General features: G+C 41.5%; 1 protein-coding gene across 3 annotated transcripts in view; it reads right to left on the reverse strand.

Annotated features, from left to right (window-relative positions):
- Positions 1-20,182, reverse strand: part of LOC132379809 (G-protein coupled receptor 55-like) — a 44,920-nt gene that overhangs the window by 5,391 nt on the left and 19,347 nt on the right. The window contains exons 1-3 of one of the 3 annotated variants that reach the window (XR_009507538.1): positions 11,019-16,748; positions 554-645; positions 31-439 (exon numbers count right to left, since the gene is read on the reverse strand). The gene's annotated coding sequence lies outside the window, so the exon portion shown is untranslated. Of the gene's footprint in view, positions 1-30; positions 440-553; positions 646-11,018; positions 16,749-20,182 lie in introns of those variants that run through there. The other 2 variants (XM_059948099.1, XM_059948094.1) reach the window with 2 other exon arrangements.

The raw sequence follows: 20,182 nt of genomic DNA on the forward strand, positions 1-20,182 counted from the left end.
GGTACTCATGTGTTGTTGAATGATAATTAATCTTGAAGTTAAATTCATTCGCAATAAAGCATTTTCTGATTGTTCAAATTGACACTTCGTAAGGAAAATAACCAGGTTGGTGCTTCTAACCAAAGATTATTTTTAATCAATCAATCAATCAATGTTAGCACTTAATTCAGTGCAGTGGTTGTTACAGCAATCATATCACATGTTACACATTGGTCACAAAAGGAAATTGGCAGTTACTGTACACAACATTTGTCATTTACTGATACAGTTTTCCTGAAAATCATTGCAATAATGGAGGCTGAGGGAAGATTTGATGGAAGTATACAAGGTCTTGTCAAATTCAGAAAGGTTAAATATGAGGGAAAGCACTTGGCTAAGAGATACAATGAGAAAGTGATGAAATGTTGCCGCGTCATTCTGTCTTCGGAAATTCAAATATCTGAAATGGCAATACCACAAGAACTTAAGAAATTAAAATAGGAATCTATTAAGTCTCAAACCTGCTTTGCCAGCATGCCAATGTTGTCCATGTTGTTACACTAATCCCACTTACCTCTTTTAGGTCTATGGCCTAGTATGTCTTGTGTTTCAGGTACTACGATGGATGCTTCTTAATTATCATAAGAGTATCTGCCTCCACCACTTCTGCGGAAAGGAACAAAGAGTGAGGCAATGGGATTTCAGACTTCAACTGCACACTGTATATGGGAAAAGTCCCTCCATGTTCACAAAACAAAAGAGCTGGTCATTGATTTCAGGAAGGGGGAAGGGTTGTGCGCAATCTTTTGTTTATAACCGTGGCACTGAGGTTGAGAGGATTGAAAGCTTCAAGTTCTTAGGAGTGAACATCACCAATATTCTCGTGTCCAACCAGGTAGATCTCTCAGCCAACAAAGCTCAGCAAGATAAAGAAATTTGGCATATCCACTTTGACCCTCACCAATTTTTAACTGAAGCACTATTGACAGCCTCATATTCAAATGCCTTATGGCTTCTTGTGGCAACTGCTTTGCCCATGACTACAGGAAACTAAAAAGAGTTGTGGGTACAGCTCAGCACGTCAGAAAACCAGCTTCCCCTCCATGGACTCTGTCTACCTTTTTCACTGCCTCAGTAAAGCAGGTAATGTAATCAAAGATGGCAGCCACCCTGGACATTATCTCTTTCCGAGCAGGCGATACAACACCTGAAAATATGTGCCTTGAAACCTCAAGGACAGCCATCCTGCTATTTATAAGACTTGAATAGTTCCTATTACAATAGTAGTGACTCTTGACCTTGCAGTCTACCTTAATATGGCCTTACATCTTACTCTCTGCTTGAACTACCTCTAGAATTGTAATTATTTATTCTGTATTTTGTTATTGTTTACTCCTGCAGTACTTCTTCTACTGTCCTTAGCACAAATACATTAATATAAAATTATTTACCAAATTCCCCCTCAGACACCCTTAAAATCCTTTACTTTTCAGCTTAACTGGATCACCCTTTGTTTTAGATACCATCGTCATGGACGGTTTTTAAAATTTTCTGTGCATATTTTTATCATGTCACTGCTTCCACTCAAAGGAAAACAAAACCCAGCCTATACAGTCTCTCCACACTCCTTCTTGGCTTCATCTCCATGTTTCTGTCTGATACCTAAGAGTTAAATTACTCAGCCTCTATAACAGTCCAAAATTGAGAATTTCAATTATTCCTGTTCCAAGAGAAGAACTTGTTTCCCCAATGCTTGGTGGTAACAACTGTGATTAGTACCTCCAACAATGACCTGGACAGTAGCATTGATGGCTTTGTGGCCAGGTTTTCAAATGCTACAAAGACAGGTGGAGACGCAGGAAGCAGAAGGACTTGGACAGATTGTGAAATTGGGCAAAGAAGTGGCAAATAAAATACCATGTAGGGATCTTAATGAAACCTATCAAATATTGAAAAGCTTAGATAGAGTGGACATGAAGAGGGTGTTTCCAATAGTGGGAGAATCTATGGCCAGAGGGAACAGCTTCACCAGCTGCACCAATCCTTCCACAGACTCACTATCCTCTGGCGAAAGAAATTCCTCCTCATCTCTGTTGTAAATAGTCCAGTATAGAAGGACATCCATGCAGAACAGAGATAATGAATTTCTATAGCCAAGGGGCTGGGGAGGCCAGGTCATTTGGTATATTTAAAGTGGAGGTTGACTGGTCCTTAATTAGCAGGGCTTCATATGATGTGGTGAGAAGGCAGAGGAATGCAGTCAAGAGGGATAATAAATCAGCTACGATAGAATAGCAGAGCAGACTCGATGGGCCAAATTGACTAACTCTGCTCCAATTTTTTAATAGAAACTAAATATGGTCTCAGTGCAATACACATGAAATTCAGCAGGAATTCAGCCAATCAGGCAGTGTCGATGGAGTGGGATAAACTGTTAACCTTTCAGGCTGAAACCCTTCACCAGGACTGGAAAGGAAGGATGCAGAAACCAGAAAAAGCAAGTGGTGGGATGGGACAAAATACAACAGGCCACAGTTGAGATCAGTGAGAAAGGATGAAGTGAGAAGCTATGAGTACATAGGCGGGAGAGTCAAAGGGCTGAAGGGAAGGAATCTGATAGGAGAGAGCAGAGGACCACAGAAGAAAGAGGAGGTGTAAAGAGCTCTTTGGGCTTGTGTGGGGAGCTGAGAGCATAGGGCTTGTGCTTCTCAAGAGAACGTGAATTGGTTAATTGTTGTTTAATAAGAGTCATTAATCGTTTACAGCGCCTTGTGTTTTTATCTTAAGGAAAAAAAATCTCACAGTTGTATGTGCTGACATGTACGTACCCTGATAATAAATTTTACTTTGGACTTTGACTATGTTTAATGTGTGAAGTGATATCAGTATGGTGTTCAAGTTTCCTTGATCTGTCACTATGGTGCAAAATAACCTGGCCATTGTTGTCTGTTTTGATGTAGGCCAGTTAATATGCCCTCTGTTTTACATGAGATTGTCTTGAGGTCACTTCACTTTGCAAACTTTCTCCCCAAGCATCCAGCCCCTTGTTGTGTGCCAACATTATGCCCATCCTTTTAATTTCAACCTGATTACTGCTTGCAATTTGCATTAAGAACTGAAGACTGGTTCTTGTTTGACTTAATATCTGCAATTTTCACAATTCCATAACTCCAGAATCCCTAATAACGTCAACTTTCCTTGCTTAGATGATTTAGATTTTTCACTTTTTAAGATTTAGCGATACAATATGGTAATGAGCCTGCACCACCCAGTTACACCCAGTAACCTACTAAATTTTACTCCTTTGGAATTTGGGAAGAAATTGAGGATCTAGAGAAGACCCACGTGTTCATGCGGAGGAAATACAAACTCCTTACAGACAGCAGCAGGAATTGAACCCAGGTAGTTGACACAGTAAAGCATTACACGAACTGTCATGATACAATGTTGCCCACTTTTTTTTCATTTTCTTATAACATAAATCCCACAGAAAGAAGTTTCTGTCAGAACATAATACTCAATGTTAACATCCAAGCACATTAATGCTCTATTTCACTGCAATGAGAAAAACACACAGTTAATCATAATGCTGAATTTATTTAAATTCATTGGATGGGTGGTCTCAAGACTGAATATCAAACAACTGCAGTAAGCATTGGCGAAAGCTAATGTGGCATTTACAGAGCCATATTCATAATATCTGATTAATCATTTCCGGAAAATCACAAATGGACATGCTGCAAACTCACTGAAGTAACAACTGCTCTGGAGAGTGTAGCTAGAAGCATAATTCTGCTAACCATAACCAGTGAACTGGTCTCTGCTTCTGGTAACAGCCATTTAAAATACAGACCATGTCAGAAACCACTTCCCGTAAATTAAAGGTCATACTTATCAATACATCATGGAAATGCTTTCCATAAACTGCAGTTTCAATTTTCTTTCTGCACTGACCAGTAATTAGAAAAGGGAGTTGATGTCAAATCGTGGGTTGTTTTACATTTCAAATGATCTGGAATTTGCTGTTGTTCAGTGGATATATCTTCTGCACTAACATATTAGTAAATTGGAATTTTGCAGCAGAGCAGGCTCGAAAGCCACATTTACTGTCTCCAATCTCTGTTTCCAGCTTTTTGTTTGGACCAGTGAAGTAACAATATGCTTTGCAGGATTTGTAAGGAGTTTCTACATTTTCCCTGTGACAGTGGGTGTTTCCTTTAGGTGCTCTGGTTTCCTCCCACAGTGCAAAGAGAAGCGGTTGGTAGGTAAACTGGTCATTGTGAACTGTCATTTGATGAGGTAAGGGTTAAATTTGGGGTTGCTAGGCAGCATGGCTCAGTGAGCCAGAACGGCCTATTCCACACTGTATCTCAATACATGAATAAAATAAATATGTACTTCTGAGGAAAGTTTCTGCAATATTTCTCCCAATGCCCACTTTGCTTCCTACAGTTCAATAAACAAAGTTTAAGTACTTAATTTCCTTCCCTTCCCCAGATTCTATGGCTCAGGTGTATTCTACAGTAATCAAGTAATCTGCAGTTCCTTGCAATGAAACCAGAGCACTCCAATGAAAATCAGCTGGTTGCAGAGACGGCATGCATATGGTGTGACTGACTAATACAGAGAAGCTGTAAACAGGAAATATAAAAGTCTTTATTCACACGGCAATTCTGCAGGAGATAGAGCCCAAGAGAATCTCACTCTACCGACATGATATTTTATACTTCAATATAAAGCTAACAATAAATAATTAACTACCGTTTTTCAGTTAAGATAAGGTGATTATAGCAATTGAAACTGGAGTTTCAACTTATCAGTCACAGAGAGGATGCTTTCTATAGTAGGGGAGGCCAGGACCACAGGGCACTGCTTCGGAAGAGAAGGGTGTTGCTTTAGAGCAGAGATGAGGAGAATGCCGTTAGCAAGAAGGTGGTGAATCTATGGAATTCATTGCTATAGATGTCAGTGGAGGCCTAGTCATGAGGTTTATTTAAAGTAGAGACTGATAGATTGGCAGAATGGATACAAAGACCCCACTAGAAAGTTGTGAAGAAAGCGAACAAGGTAGATAACATCAGCTGCAGATCTTCCTTCAAGTTATGCATCACCTCACTCGGATAAATAGTCCCACTCTTCATCACTGGGCCCAGACTGCAGAATGAATTGCTCAATTGTCGGGAGGAATACCTTCACAGAAGAATACCAAATAGACATTTCACAACCACCTTCCAAGGAAGTGGGGAAGGGAATTCTGTCCTTGCCATTGATGCCCAGATCCTGAAAGAAGGTATAAATTACAAGTTCTTTCTACTAACAATGAGATCAAATGCACAGCTTGAATGTATGTCAATGTTTCTAATAGATCACTGCACTATGAATAATGAGTACTGAGCATTTCCGAGTACCTTCGCTCTGTCCACTACAAAAGGCAGGATCTCCTAGTTCAATTGACTTCCCATTCCCATTCTGACATGCCGGTCCATTGCCTGTTCAACTGCTGTGATGAGGGCAAACTCAGGTTTGAGGAGTAACACTGCATATTCAATTTGGATAGCCTCCAACCTGATCATGAACATTGATTTCTCCAACCTCCAGTAATTTCTCCCCACCCCTTCCCCTTCACGTCTTATCTCTTTTTGCATTCTACATTCTGGTTACCCTTTCACCCCTTCTCTTCACCTGCCCATCACCTCCCTTTGGTTCCCTTACTCCTTCTGTTAAGATGTGTGCTGGCAATGTCGGAATCCAAGTGTGGAAAAGAGTCAGGCTCCGATGTAGAGACAGTGACCAAAGTTTATGGGTAAGAAGTCCAAGAGAACATAGGTGGCTTGGTCGAGCGACACCGCAGACGAAACATTCTCAAAATCGGGACCCCGTAATTAGTGCTGAACAGACATCCGCTTAAATAATAAAAATAGTGCAGAATCCTTAAGCCTATCAAAATAAACTTAACAGAATTAAACAGAAAGCACCAGGAGACTGCAAAACACAAGCACGATCAGATTCAAATATTTAAGCAGGTGATGTCATTGTAGCTATTGAAATTATAGTGAATCACCTGCTGTTAACTTTGATCTTCAAAGTATAAAAATCTGATGTACTTTGAACTTGGGAGATGACCAAGATGGTCCCCAAGAGAATGCCTTCTTGTTATGATGAATAAAGTCTCACCACCAGCTTCAGTGTCTCTCTGCTGATCCAGATGACAGAAAGAAGTCATATGGCTTATTCTTTGCTCCCTTTCCTGATGGATCCATTCCCATGGGTAGTGGCAGAAAGCATGAATAAAAGACTATCATGGAGGCAAGAAAGTAAATGTATGGTCTGGGATACGAACAGTGTTTGTGGTCACCTACTGCCCTAGTTGAGTTCTGTTGCATCCTCACACCATTTTACCCCTACCTTCTCAGCCAGTGTACAAACTATAACCCAAATCACGAAGAGGGATCGCCACCCATTCAAAAGATTCAAATATTTTTCAAATTTCTCCCCTTCATATACCTATGCAGATGCCTCTTTAATGAAGCAATTGTATTTGCCTCGACCACTTTCTCGGGCAGCTCAATCTATATATTCCCCACTGACTGCTTGAAAAATTTGTCCCTCAGGTCCCTTTTAAATTTAGTCACTCTCTCTCTGTATCTATGTCCCCTAGGTTTGAACTCCCCACCTTAGAGAAAAAAAATTACCATCTACCCTTATCTATTCCTCTTACTTTTTAAATACTTTTATAAAGGTTACCCCTCATACTCCTACATTCCAAGAAATAAAGACCAGCCTGGTTAACCACCGCCTATAAATCAGGTCCTTTAGTCCTGGCAACATTCTCCTTTTTTTCCTGGACTTTTTCCATATCTTTCCTATAACAGGTCAACCAAAACTGACAATACAACAAGTACACCATCACTAGTAATCACATAAGTGCAACGTAACATCCCAACTCCTATACTCAATGCCCTGACTGATGAAGGCCAGTGTGCTAAATGCCTTTCACCACTGTGATGCTACTTTTAACAAACTTTGCATTTGGTACTTCTAGGTCCCTGATTCATTACACTTCTTAGAGCCCTACCATTTACATACAAGTCTTGTGCTGGTTTGACTTTCTAAAATTCCATCACCTCACACTTAACTGCATTGGAAGCCATTTGCCACACATCGGCCCACTTCGCTAAATGATCTCTCCCTCTCCCCCACCTCACATAATCTACCCATTCTGAATCTACATGAACTTTCTTCACTATCAACATCCAATTCTAAAGATCAGAAACATTTTAAAACGCACAAAGGCACCTTTGACGTTATCAAGGTTGTTATAGCTGTTCCTGGGGCAGGGTCTCAATCTAGTCCCCCCACCCCCACAGGCTTTGTTAGAAAGCAGAGTCTGTTCTTCTTCAGGAACAGGGGTGGTAAAGCATTGTTGTTGGAATATACAGAAGGCAGCTAATAAAAATCAATCTCAATGAACTACTTGATGCTGTTAGAGAAAACTTTTCTGCAGTGTTTCTAATGTCAGGAATGTGTGCGCACTGACTTTTACGGAGATTTGCAGAGTTTAAGGCTATTTCTTGCACCCAAGTATTTGTGTGTTAACTCTATTAACACATTGGTGTGACAGCTGATATCCATTGCACCACAAGAACCTTCAGTTGGACTTAATTATTATAGCCATTCACTTAAATCAATACACAATTTGAAGTTACCCAGATAGCTTTTACCAGAACTACAACTTCACATAAATGAAGGAAGGCTGTGACATGGCCAGCATTTTCCACAGAATCTTAAAATAACTGCACTTTGAACTTCAGGAGGTTACTTCATTTACACCACCAACACCACCCTCCCCTCAACCACCACAACCAGCAATGCCATTGCTTACTGATGATTACACAATGTTCTCTTCGAAGTGCAGATCCTCTGATAAAGAAGTGAAAGCTGAACTTTTGGCCATGAGTTAATGAGCAGCAAGTAACATTTGCTCCTGCTGTTTCATGACATTAATCTCCCATTGTCAATAAACTGGGTTTACCCTCATGAAAGTTGGCTCTCCCCTGTTTCAGCTCCCAACTCTAAAGCTTTTCCACTGTCTGCAAGGCATGGTAACAGTGTAGTGGAGCAAGAAATATGCCTGGATGAGTACAGGGCTAACAAGACAAACATAGGACAGGGTAGCTCAGTTGATTAGCAATCCATTCAATAATTCAAACTTTATTCCTCCTCATTATGTATACTGTGCTTGTGGTGTACCTACTAAAATATGCTGTGTCATTACTTACTAGACTACTCCAAAATCACTTCTCAAACCCATGACCTCAGTCAACAAGTGTATGGGAACATCTTCAGCTCAAAGTCTCACACAATTTTGATAGTGGGAAAACTTCATCTTCCTCCTTGAGTTTCTACAGAATTGGCATCCGTGGGAAAACTTTAGAGGCATCCTGGGATTTCCTGTACAACAGCACTGTGAGATTATTTCACTAGAAGGAGTGTAGGGGCTCAAGATGGTGGCTCATTATCATTTCCAAGGAGAGAAAAGACAGGCATTAAAATTTTGAATGGCTGAGTCTTCATTGAGGAGGGCTCCGCAATTCTAGTAACCCAATCCAAGCAAGATGTTAATACTGAATGAATCTTAGGACTTGTAAGAACTTTGTATATTTCAATGATCTCTTCTCTCATTTAGTAAAAACATAAGCATAGATCTATATCAGTTTATCCTGTGTAATTTAAATTTTGTCCTGATTAGTGTTGTAATCTAAATTTAGGAATGAATAGTATGTTACACTGAGGCGTTGAAATGCCCTTGTGGGTAGATCATTAATGATAGTGAGTCAGGCTTTAATTTAATTTAACAACTGTAGAACTAGAACTAAACATGGCATAGACTTCTATGAAGAGTAGCAACTACACATGATGCATTTCAGAAATGCACATCAGTTACAAGCATCGCATACCCACAAAAAAGGATTGATTGTAAATGAATGTCTTTGCACTCAATAGCTTCAAACAAATTCTCCTTTCGAGAGATGCACACCGACTTGAGCCTCAGGGCAATTAAAGCTGTGCAAAGTTGCAGAGCCTCGATTAGGTTTTTGCACAATGCTTTAATAACTCATGCGTTTGCAAAATTTACAAATTTGGCAACTCTGATCCATAGTTCCAGTACTGTTCCTACTCTTCAGCTCTCTTCAAATGAAATAGTTCATGAGAAATTAAAGTTGTTCATTGTATATTTATTATCAAAATATGTGTATGTTACCACATTCTACCTTATGATTCATTCCTTAGAGGCATTTATGGCGAAAAAGTACAATATACAAAAATGTTTACATTAGCAAAGACTAACAAACAACAAATATGCAAAAGTAAACAAACTGTGCAAATAGAAAAAATACTAAGAACATGAGTTGTAGGGTCTTCAAATGTGAGTGTGTAGGTCACAGAGCTAATTCAGAGTAGTGTTGATTGAAGTTATCCATGATTATGGTAATAAGTTTTCTTGAACCTGGCAGGTGTGCAATTCGCAAAGCAATTTCTGTGACCAAGGTCACTTTCCTATTGTTCTCACTGCAACATTAAGTGTCTTTATATTCTTGAGCATAAAAACTTGCTGCTACTTCAAGGTACAAGTCGTCTGGATTTCTGCTCCAAAATGGCTTGGTGGCACTCATGCAAAAAAAAACAGTAATTCATTTTAAAGGCAGAAGCTCCACTCCTTGAGTATGTTTCATCTTGAGGAGGGGGAGAGGGGATGTTGGCATTCCACAATGATTTAAAGCAATAAGAGCATTGAAGTGGAATGGCAATATTGTCATCATACTCCCACAAAGAACCTTTGTGGAATTGTCATCTAAATGTCAAAATGCTCTTCGTCAATTGTAATGCATTGCACCATGGAACTTGATCTTTAAAGGTAACTCAAGGACATATCGGGAGCTTTGAAATTGACAATAGTTATCAAACCATAGTGTTTATGTCACCTATGCAATTCCATCATTACCTTCCATTCCCACATGGTTTAATTACCCTTCATACACAAGTGAGTAATGGAACAATAGAGAATAAAAAGAGTTACAGAAAGGGTGCCTAGACATTTGACCAATTTGTAATTATTTTTATGCAATATGAACAAAAAATTTACATCTGCTTTACACAGTCGTATTCTTGTTGACATCCTGCCCATCAAGGAACTGGAACGAAATACTCAGTGGGAGTACAGAAACGGACGGAATCCCAGACGCTGCCATTCAGCTGATTATTTATGTAACAGATTTTCCCCCAAGCCGTCGGACTAACAACCTACTGATCTCTGCTGTGCCTATTGTCTTGTTATTATTTAGAACTGCTTATTATTAACACTGTTCTGTGTTGCTTTATGCAATCCTGGGTAGGTCTGTAGTTTATTGTAGTTTTTGTTTTGGTTTACGTAGTTCAGTGTAGTTTTGGTATTGTTCATGTAGCACCATGGTCCTGAAAAATGTTGTCTCATTTTTACTATGTACTGTACCAGCAGTTATGGTCGAAATGATAATAAGAAGACTTGACTTGACTTGACTTGAACAGTATTGAATACAATTTACCTTAGTGTGCGTCACATTTCTGAGATCATATATGTGTGTCACTAATTAATACAGTACAGTGCTTACATTTTCATTAATAATGCCAATGGATACATAAGTTGTTAGGGAGTATTCTAGAGTTACATCAATGCAGCAGATATTAATTCAAACAAGGCTTCAGTTCTGTAAATGTAAATAAGTTCAAGAAGCTTGCATTTATACTTCAGATTTTTTTATTGGAAACTGAAAGCAGTAAATTGAAATTGAAAGCACAGGCTGCTCTACAGACAACAATATTGCATATATAAGAGCCAACCATTAAGACAATGGGATTGTGCTCATTGGCTTGCAACAAACATAGCTAAATTATCAACACCAGTGTGGCTTGAGTGCAAGCTGGCAGACCAGGCAGATTTTACCACATGCATTTCAAACATGGTCAGAAGTATAGGCAATTAATTGTTTTTGTGTACTTACCACAGCTAACAATATTAGTTTTTTGGTCAGAAACACGAGGAAATCTGCAGGTGCTGGAAATCCAAGAAACACGTGCAAAATGCTGGAGGAACTCAGCAGGCCAGGCAGCATCTGTGGAAAAGAGTAAACAGTCGACGTTTAGGGCCGAGACCCTTCATCAGTCCTGATGAAGAGTTTCGGCCCAAAACATTGATTAGTTTTGGATTTCTGGCTCTCTGTCATCAAAATGTTTTGGTCTCAAGAGGGTTTGTCATAAAGGGACAGAGCATGTGTCCTAAGGTATTGGAAGTGAGAGTAGCTCTTTAAAAAGCCTTCAACAAGATGAAACTGGCAAGTATTTATTTTGTTGATAGCCCTTAGGCCTTGATTCGTTATGGCAGGTTAATAGTTAGGACAGTGGAATGCTCCTTCTGTGAGATGTGAGAAGTCAAGAAACCTCAATATCATCCTGATAACTTCACTGGGGGAAGTGCACTCAGCTGCAGTTCCTGACAGACTGAGTAAAATGGAGGTGCAGGTGGATGTACTCAGACCCATCTGAGAGGCAGAGGGCTTTGTAAATGAGTTTCAGTAAAGGACAAAGGACAGGCTTCAGATAGATGGGTGACCGCTATTAGAGTAAAGCGCAGTAGGCAGTTAGTGCAGGGTTTCCTTATGTCCATTCCCCTTACATGACCCTCTTCAGAAACTGTTGAGGGGAGAGGGGGAATGCTCTTTCAGGGGCTGCCATAGTAGGCAAGTCTCTGGTACTGTTGTAAGCTCTGAGGCTCAGAGGGAAAGGGTACAGTTCGACGGGTCAAGGCATAGGACACTGACTGGAAAGGAAGATGGGCAGGAGGCTATAACCACAGAAGAGCTGCCATGCTGATGTTTTGCCTGCTTCAGTAGGTGAGGATCAAGGCTGTCTGAACAGCTGCTGAAAATTCTTGGTGGGAAAGGGTTGGCAAATAGCCACAGGTCACTGTACCTCTGTAAAAGGATGAGATACTGCGGAACGAGTATAGGGAGTTAAGCTACAAATTAAGAATGCAGGACCTCAAGGATAGTGATCTCCAGATTACTATCCTTGAGGTCCTGCATTTAAAACTATTTACATAGCCTCCTATGGGGAAGAAGTTTTAGGTGCCAAATACTACAATCCAGGTGTAGAAAAAGAAGCGAGATGAATTTGTGGCTGGAGAGCTGGCAGGGATTCAGCTTCCTGGAAGATTTGGATCTCTTCTGGGGTAAAGGCCACCTTTATAACTGGGATTTGTTGCACTTGAAGCAAAGAAGGACAGGATCTGAATGGGAAGCTTGCTATTGCCACAAGGGAGGGTTTAAACTGGATTGGCAGAGGGATGTGAATTGCGGGAGAAAAATCAGTGAAAAGTCAGTGGTACATTAGAGAGTATTACTGAGGAACAGGCATTTTGGTAAGGGGGAGTACACAGCAACAACAGTCCTCAGAGAGGATATTCTTGAGAGATCATCTCATGAGGCCATTTGGTTAGAACTTAGGAAAGAGAGGATGGCCACATTGGCAGGGCTATATTACAGACCCCCACTCAAATAGTCAGCAGGAACTTGAGGAGAAGACGTGTCAAGAATGCATTGAATTGAGAGAATAATAAGGAGATCCGTGGGAGAGTTCAATTTTCTCAGCATTGACTGGGCCAGATTTCAAAGGGTCTGTAAGGGGCAGAATTAGGCGGTGCATCCAAGACTGTTTCCTCATACAACTTATAGAGGAAACTACTTGGAAGGAGCAATACTAGAACTCTTAGGTAGACCAATTAACTGCAGTGCCATTTGGGAAGCACTTCAGGACCAGTGGCCAACAATTCTATTAGTTTTAAAATGGAAAAAGATAGAACATATCCTCAAGTTTTAATCCTAAACTGGAACAAAATCAACTTTGAGGGCATTAGGCTGAATCTAGCTGGGATTGACTGGGTGACTAATTGGAGGCTTTTATAAGGGTTATATTAACAGTCAAGGAGCAGCATTTCCCTGTTAGGGTGAAGGGTAGAAATGCCAAGTTCAGGAAACTCTGGCTGATGAGAGCTAACAATCTAGCAATTTATAGAGGTACAATGTTTAAGACCAAGCTTAAGAAGGAATCAGGAGGGGAAAGTAGGCATGAGATGGATGATGGATTTGCCAGACAAGAAGTTCTTCAGTTATATTAATAGTAAAAGAGTGTCATGGGAGAAATAGGCAACATAAATAGGGCAACCTATGTCTGGAGCCACAGGAGATGGCTGATATTTCTAATGTTAATTGCTCCTCAGTACATACTAAAAAGAATATTATGAATGTCAAGGAATTAAGGAAGAGTTAAAAAGTAGTGAGATCGTGAATGATATGCTTATTGTGAGGAAGGAGGTATTTGCAGACTTTAAAGACATTAAAGTGAGCAAATCCCTCGTGCCTGACCAAGGGCAGAGAAGAAGTCAGAGGTCCTAGAGATTTTGCTCTATCATTGGCCACGGGTGAACTTGCAGAAGGCCGGAAGGTGGATAATATTGTTCAAGAAGGGTAACAAGGATAAGCCAGGAAATACCAGGCCAATGAGCCAGACTTCAGTTGTCGGTAAGTTAGTGGAGGGAATTCTGAGGGACAAGATCTACAATCACTTGGATAGTAAGGCTTAAATCATGAATAAAGGGTATAGTTTTATGTGTGGGGGGTCATGTCTGATAAATCTTTTGAAGTTTCTGAGCACATAACTAAGGGGAAAAATGGAAGGAGTGTAGTAGAGATTGTCTACAAGGACTTTAATAAGGCCTTTGACAAGGTCCTGTATTGGCTATTGCAGAAGTTTAGGTCCCATGGGATTGAGGAGGATGTCGTGAGGTGGATTCACACTAAGCTCAATGAAAAGGGTGACAGTTGAGGGCTGATTCTCCACCTGGAGGCCTGTGACTTGTGGGGCCAGTGTGGGAAACTTCTACTCATTGGTAATTCAAATGATGTGGGTATGAACATATATGGCATGATTAGCCAGTTTTCTGTTGATAGTGAAGTAGTTTGCAATGAACTGCAAAGATCATGATGAGCTAGGGAGATGGGGTGATGAAATTTGCAGATTCAAATCAGGGTGAGACTTAAAAACAATGAAGAAAAGGGCCCTGACATTGTGAAATAGAGGAACATGGAAGAAAAGTACATTTCATTGAAAGCAGCTGCTCAAGTAGATGGGGTGGCGCAGGCGTTTGATATGCTGGTTTTCATCAGTTAGTCTTTCCCATCACACCCTGCACCCAAATGCAGTGGAGTCCATAACCAAGGGCCATTGAGGGGAGAAATGTAAAAGACTGCTGAGAGATACCTTCTTCACACAGAGTGTAGCAAGTGGGCAGGTACAAAAGCAACATTCAAGAGACATTTGGATAGGAACATAGAGGGGAGGGGCTTTCAGTGTTCTAGGACAAAAGTGAACAACTGGATCTAGCAGGGAGAATGCTCTGGTTGGCCTGGACCAGTTGAGCCAAAAGGTCCATTTCTGTGTTGTTTATTCTACAGTAAATTGGGCCCTGCCAAGACTGACCCAAAATTTTAAACACAGATGGGCCAAAGATAGGCCAAAGCCAGCATGGTTTCTGAAAGGACAATCCTGCCTGACTAATCTACTGCAATTATTTGAGGAAATTACAAGCAGGGTGGACAAAGGAGATGCAGTAGATGCAGTATACTTGGATTTTCAGAAGGCCTTTGACAAGGTGCTGTACACGAGGCTGCTTAGCAAGACAATAGACAATAGACAATAGGTGCAGAAGTAGACCATTCGGCCCCTCGAGTCTGCACTGCCATTCGGAGATCATGGCTGATCATTCACTATCAATACCCAGTCCCTGCCTTGTCCCCATATCCCTTGATTCCCTTATCCATCAGATATCTATCTAGCTCCTTCTGGAAAGTATCCAGAGAATTGGCCTCCACCGTCTTCCGAGGCAGTGCATTCCACACCTCCACAACTCTCTGGGAGAAGAAGCCCTTCCTCAACTCTGTTTTAAATAACTGACCTCTTATTCTCAATCCATGCCCTCTGGTACTGGACTCTCCCAACATCTGGAACATATTTCCCGCCTCAATCCTATCAAATCCTTTAATAATCTTAAACGTTTCAATCAGATCCCCTCTCAATCTCCTCAATTCCAGCATGTACAAGCCCAATCTCTCCAATCTCTCTGCGTAAGACAGCCCTGCCATCCCAGGAATCAACCTAGTGAATCTACGCTGCACCTCCTCAATTGCCAGAATGTCCTTCCTTAAACCTGGAGACCAAAACTGTACACAATATTCCAGGTGTGGTCTCACCAGGGCCCTGTACAAATGCAAAAGGACATCCTTGCTCTTAAGACCCCATGATAAGACCAAATGGAATTACAGGGAAGTTACTAGCATGGGTGGAGCATTGGCTGATTGGCAGAAAACGGAGAGTAGGAATAAAGGGATCCTATTGTGGCTGGCTGCCATTTACCAGTGGAATTCCACAGGGGTCGGTGTTGGGACCACTGCTTTTTATGATGTATGTCAATGATTTGGACTATGGGATTAATGGATTTGTGGCTAAATTTGCCAATGATACAAAGATAGGTGGAGGAGCTGGTAATGTTTTGGAAACAAAGAGCCTGCAGAGAGACTTAGATAGTTTAGGGGAATGGGCAAAGAAGTGCCAAAAGAAATTCAATGTTGGAAAGTGTATGGCCATGCAGTGGTTGCCAAGTCTCTGGCAGAGTACGACACATGATGATGACGATGGTCATGCACTTTGGTGGAAGAAATAAACGGGCAGACTATTATTTAGATGGGAAGAGAATTCAAAATGCAGAAATGCAAAGGGTCTTGGGGGTCCTTGTGCAGGAGGCCCTAACGGTTAACCTCCAGGTTGAGTCAGTGGTGAAGAAGGCAAATGCAACATTGGCATTCATTTCTAGAGGTATAGAATATAAGAGCAGGGATGTGATGTTGAGGTTCTCTAAGGCACTCATGAGACCACACGGAGTATTGTGTGTAGTTTTAGAACATAGAACAATACAGCACAGCACAGCACAGCACAGCACAGGCCCTTTGGCCCACAATGTTGTGCCAACCCTTAAACCCTGCCTCCCATATAACCCTCTACCTTAAATTCCTCCATATACCTGTCTAGTAGACTCTTAAATTTCACTAGTGTATCTGCCTCCAGAACTGACTCAGGCAGTGCATTCCATGCACCAACCACTCTCTTGAGTAAAAAACTTTCCTCTAGTATCCCTCTTGAACTTTTCACCCTTACCTTAAAGTTATGTCCTCTTGTACTGAGCTGTGGCGCCCTGGGAAAGAGGCACTGGTTGTCTACTCTATCTATTCCTCCTAATATCTTGTATAACTCTATCATGTCTCCACTCATCCTTCTTCTCTCCAGAGAGTAAAGTCCTAGCTCCCTTAATCTCTGAACATAATGCATACTCTCTAAACCAGGCAGCATCCTGGTAAATCTCCTCTGTATCCTTTCCAATGCTTCCACATCCTATAGTGAGGCAACCAGAACTGGACACAGTACTCCAAGTGTGGCCTAACCAGAGTTTTATAGAGCTGCATCATTACCCTGTGACTCTTAAACTCTATCCCTCGACTTAGGAAAGTAACACTCCATAAGCTTTCTTACCTACCCTGTCTACCTGTGAGGCAACTTTCAGGGATCTGTGGACATGTACCCCCAGATCCCTCTGCTCCTCCACACTCCCAAGTATCCTGCCATTTACTTTGTACTCTGCCTTGGAGTTTGTCTTTCCAAAGTGTACTTTGGAAGCTGAGGGATCTGGGGGTACATATCCACAGATCCCTGAAAATGGTACAAACCCACTTAACTGGGTTGAACTCCATCTGCCACTTCTGAGCCCACTTCTGCAACCTATCAATGTCTCTCTGCAATCTTCGACAATCCTCAACACTATCCACAACACCACCAACCTTTGTGTCGTCTGCAAACTTGCCAATCCACCCTTCTACCCCCACATCCAGGTCGTTAATAAAAATCACGAAAAGTAGGGGTCCCAGAACAGATCCTTGTGGGACACCACTAGTCACAACCCTCCAATCTGAATGTACTCCCTCCAGCATGACTTTCTGCAGGCAAGCCAATTCTGAATCCACCTGGCCAAACTTCCTTGAATCCCATGCCTTCGAACTTTCTGAATAAGCCTACCGTGTGGTACCTTGTTAAATACCTTACTAAAATCCATGTAGATCACATCCACTGCACTACCCTCATCTCTATGCCTGGTCACCTCCTCAAAGAACTCTATCAGGCTTGTCAGACATGATCTGCCCTTCACAAAGCCTTGCTGACTGTCCCTGATCAGACCATGATTCTCTAAATGTCCATAGATTCTATCTCTAAGAATCTTTTCCAACAGCTTTCCCACCATAGACGTAAGGCTCACTGGTCTATAATTACCTGGACTATCTCTACTACCTTTTTTGAACAAGGGGACAATATTTGCCTCCCTCCAATTACTGTGGACAATGAAGACATAAAGATCCTAGCCAGAGGCTCAGCAATCTCTTCCCTCACCTCGTGGAGCAGCCTGGGGAATATTCCATCAGGCCCTGGGGAATTATCCATCCTAATGTATTTTAAGAACTTCAACACCTCCTCTCCCTGAATATCAACATGCTCCAGAACATCAATCTCACTCATATTGTCCTCACCATCATCAAGTTCCCTCTCATTGGTGAATACCGAAGAGAAGTATTCATTGAGGACCTCACTCACTTCCGCAGCCTCCAGGCACATCTTCCCACCTTTATCTCTGATCGGTCCTATCTTCACTCCTGTCATCCCATTGTTCTTCACATAAAGAATGCCTTGGGGTTTTCCTTTACCCTACTCACCAAGGCCTTCTCAGTCCCCCTTCTTGCTCTCCTCAGCCCCTTCTTAAGCTCCTTTCTTGCTACCCTATATTCCTCAATAGACCCATCTGATCCTTGCTTCCTAAACCTCATATATGCTGCCTTCTTCCATCTTACTAGATTTTCCACCTCACTTGTCACCCATGGTTCCTTCACCCTACCATTCTTTATCTTCCGCACCGGGACAAATTTATCCCTAACATCCTGTAAGAGATCCCTAAACATCGACCACATGTCCATCGTACATTTCCCTGCGAAAGCATCATCCCAATTCACGCCCGCAAGTTCGAGCCTTATAGCCTCATAATTTGTTCTTCCCCAATTAAAAATTTTCCTGTCTTCTCTGACTCAAGACTTTTAAATGATAATGTTAAAGGCCAGGGAGTGGTGGTCACTGTTCCCCGGATGCTCACCCACTGACAGATCTGTGACCTGACCTGGTTCGTTACCTAATACTAGATCTAGTATGGCATTCCCCCTCGTCGGCCTGTCAACATACTGTGACAGGAATCCATCCTGGACACACTGAACAAACTTTGCCCCATCTAAGCCATTGGAACTAATCAGGTGGTAATCAGTATTAGGGAAGTTAAAGTCACGCATGATAACAAACCTGTTATTGTTGCACCTTTCCAAAATCTGCCTCCCAATCTGCTTCTCAGTATCTCTACTGCTACGAGGGGGTTTATAGAATACTCCCAATAGAGTAACTGATCCCTTCCTGTTCTTGACTTCTACCCATACTGACTCAAAAGAGGATCCTGCTGCATTACCCACCTTTTCTGTAGCTGTAATAGTCATCCGAGCCATTATAAACACTCTTCAAAAATTGTCTGCCTGGCGTCAGTGCTCACATAACCTGGGCTTGTCATATACATCAGCTGTTCATAGACCATCCACCACCCGTTCCCATGGCTTCATGTGACCCTGATTAGGGGCAGGGATGAAGCAGAAGCTACTCCTTGCCCAAGGGTGACCTGCAGGCTACTGGAGGGAAGGAGCACCTTAGATCCCCTTTGGTAGAGACGTATTTCCTCCCTGCCACCCACTTGTTCTATTCATCTTGTAACTAGCTTAGTTTCAGCAACAGTGTCTGGAATAGCATGCCTTTATTTCACGGCAACAGCAGAGTGATGCATCTTATCCTATTTAAAAAAAAGAAGCATTTGAGTGAAAATACCATAACATCAGCGAGATGGAGTGGAAAGCTAATTACAGAATAGTTGAACAGTCATTCAGTTTTCTTTAACCAAAATAGGGTTCTAAAAGTTTGCTTTATATCTGGTATTCCATTACATTTGGCAAAGTGTAATTTTCTATGTGTTCATTGAGGAGAGCTGATATGGAGCAACTGGGAAAAAACACAGTAAACCTTAGAATTACTGTGAACACTGAGACTCAGTCATTTCTGAAGACCATGCGACTGGAGATGCTGCAACCTGGAACAAAAAAAGCTGAAGAAACTCAGTGGGTCAGGCAGCATTTGAAGTTATATGAAGTCAATGTTTTGAGTAATTTCTAGGACACTAGCAAACAACATTCATGTGCAAAGTTTGTAAAACTGGAAGTATTCTGCAAATAACATGAACTCAACTGATGAAGCACCACCCAGAGTTGGGGTGGTGTGTGGTGTTGGAAGCAATTGCCAATTTGGAATTTAGGACTAGGTGAATTGAAATTAACCGAAGAAGGGATATGGTCAGACAGACTAAAAGTAATCAAAGGACTTGGTGGAGGGAGGTGAAGAGGCTGAAAAATGTTGGGGAAATTAAGTCAGGTAGGGAGGAGTGGAGTTGGGAGGCAGGTGGCTGAATGATAGATAGAGGCAGGTAGTTATAAAACAAAGCCAGGCAGGACAGGGTGGGGGTTGGTGTTGGTGGAGAATGATGAAAGGAGAATAAAGAAAACTGTCTCCACTTTCAACCACTCCTTTTGATTTTCATCATCCCTTCTGCAGATCATTCTTTTGCTCCAGACTGCAGCATCTACAGTTTCAAGTCTCTGTTCTAAAATTAACTTGTGCTACAATTCTTCCTTTCATAATTAGACATGAAAGAATACTTTTGCGACTCAAGCTTGTCAGCTTCTCAGATAGCACGTATTTTCTATTGTGAGAAATCATTTCCGTCTTTCAGATCTCCAAGTAGAACAAACTCACATCACTGTTTTCCCTTTTGTGGCATCCACACTATGGACTTGTTTACACCTCCATTCCAGAATTATTTTGGGCACCATAAAGCTCAGCAAGCTCATTTTTAGTTAAAATGGAACTATTCAAAATG

Source organism: Hypanus sabinus, chromosome 2, assembly GCF_030144855.1.
Source record: "Hypanus sabinus isolate sHypSab1 chromosome 2, sHypSab1.hap1, whole genome shotgun sequence".
In the NCBI taxonomy this organism is placed as follows: domain Eukaryota; kingdom Metazoa; phylum Chordata; class Chondrichthyes; order Myliobatiformes; family Dasyatidae; genus Hypanus; species Hypanus sabinus.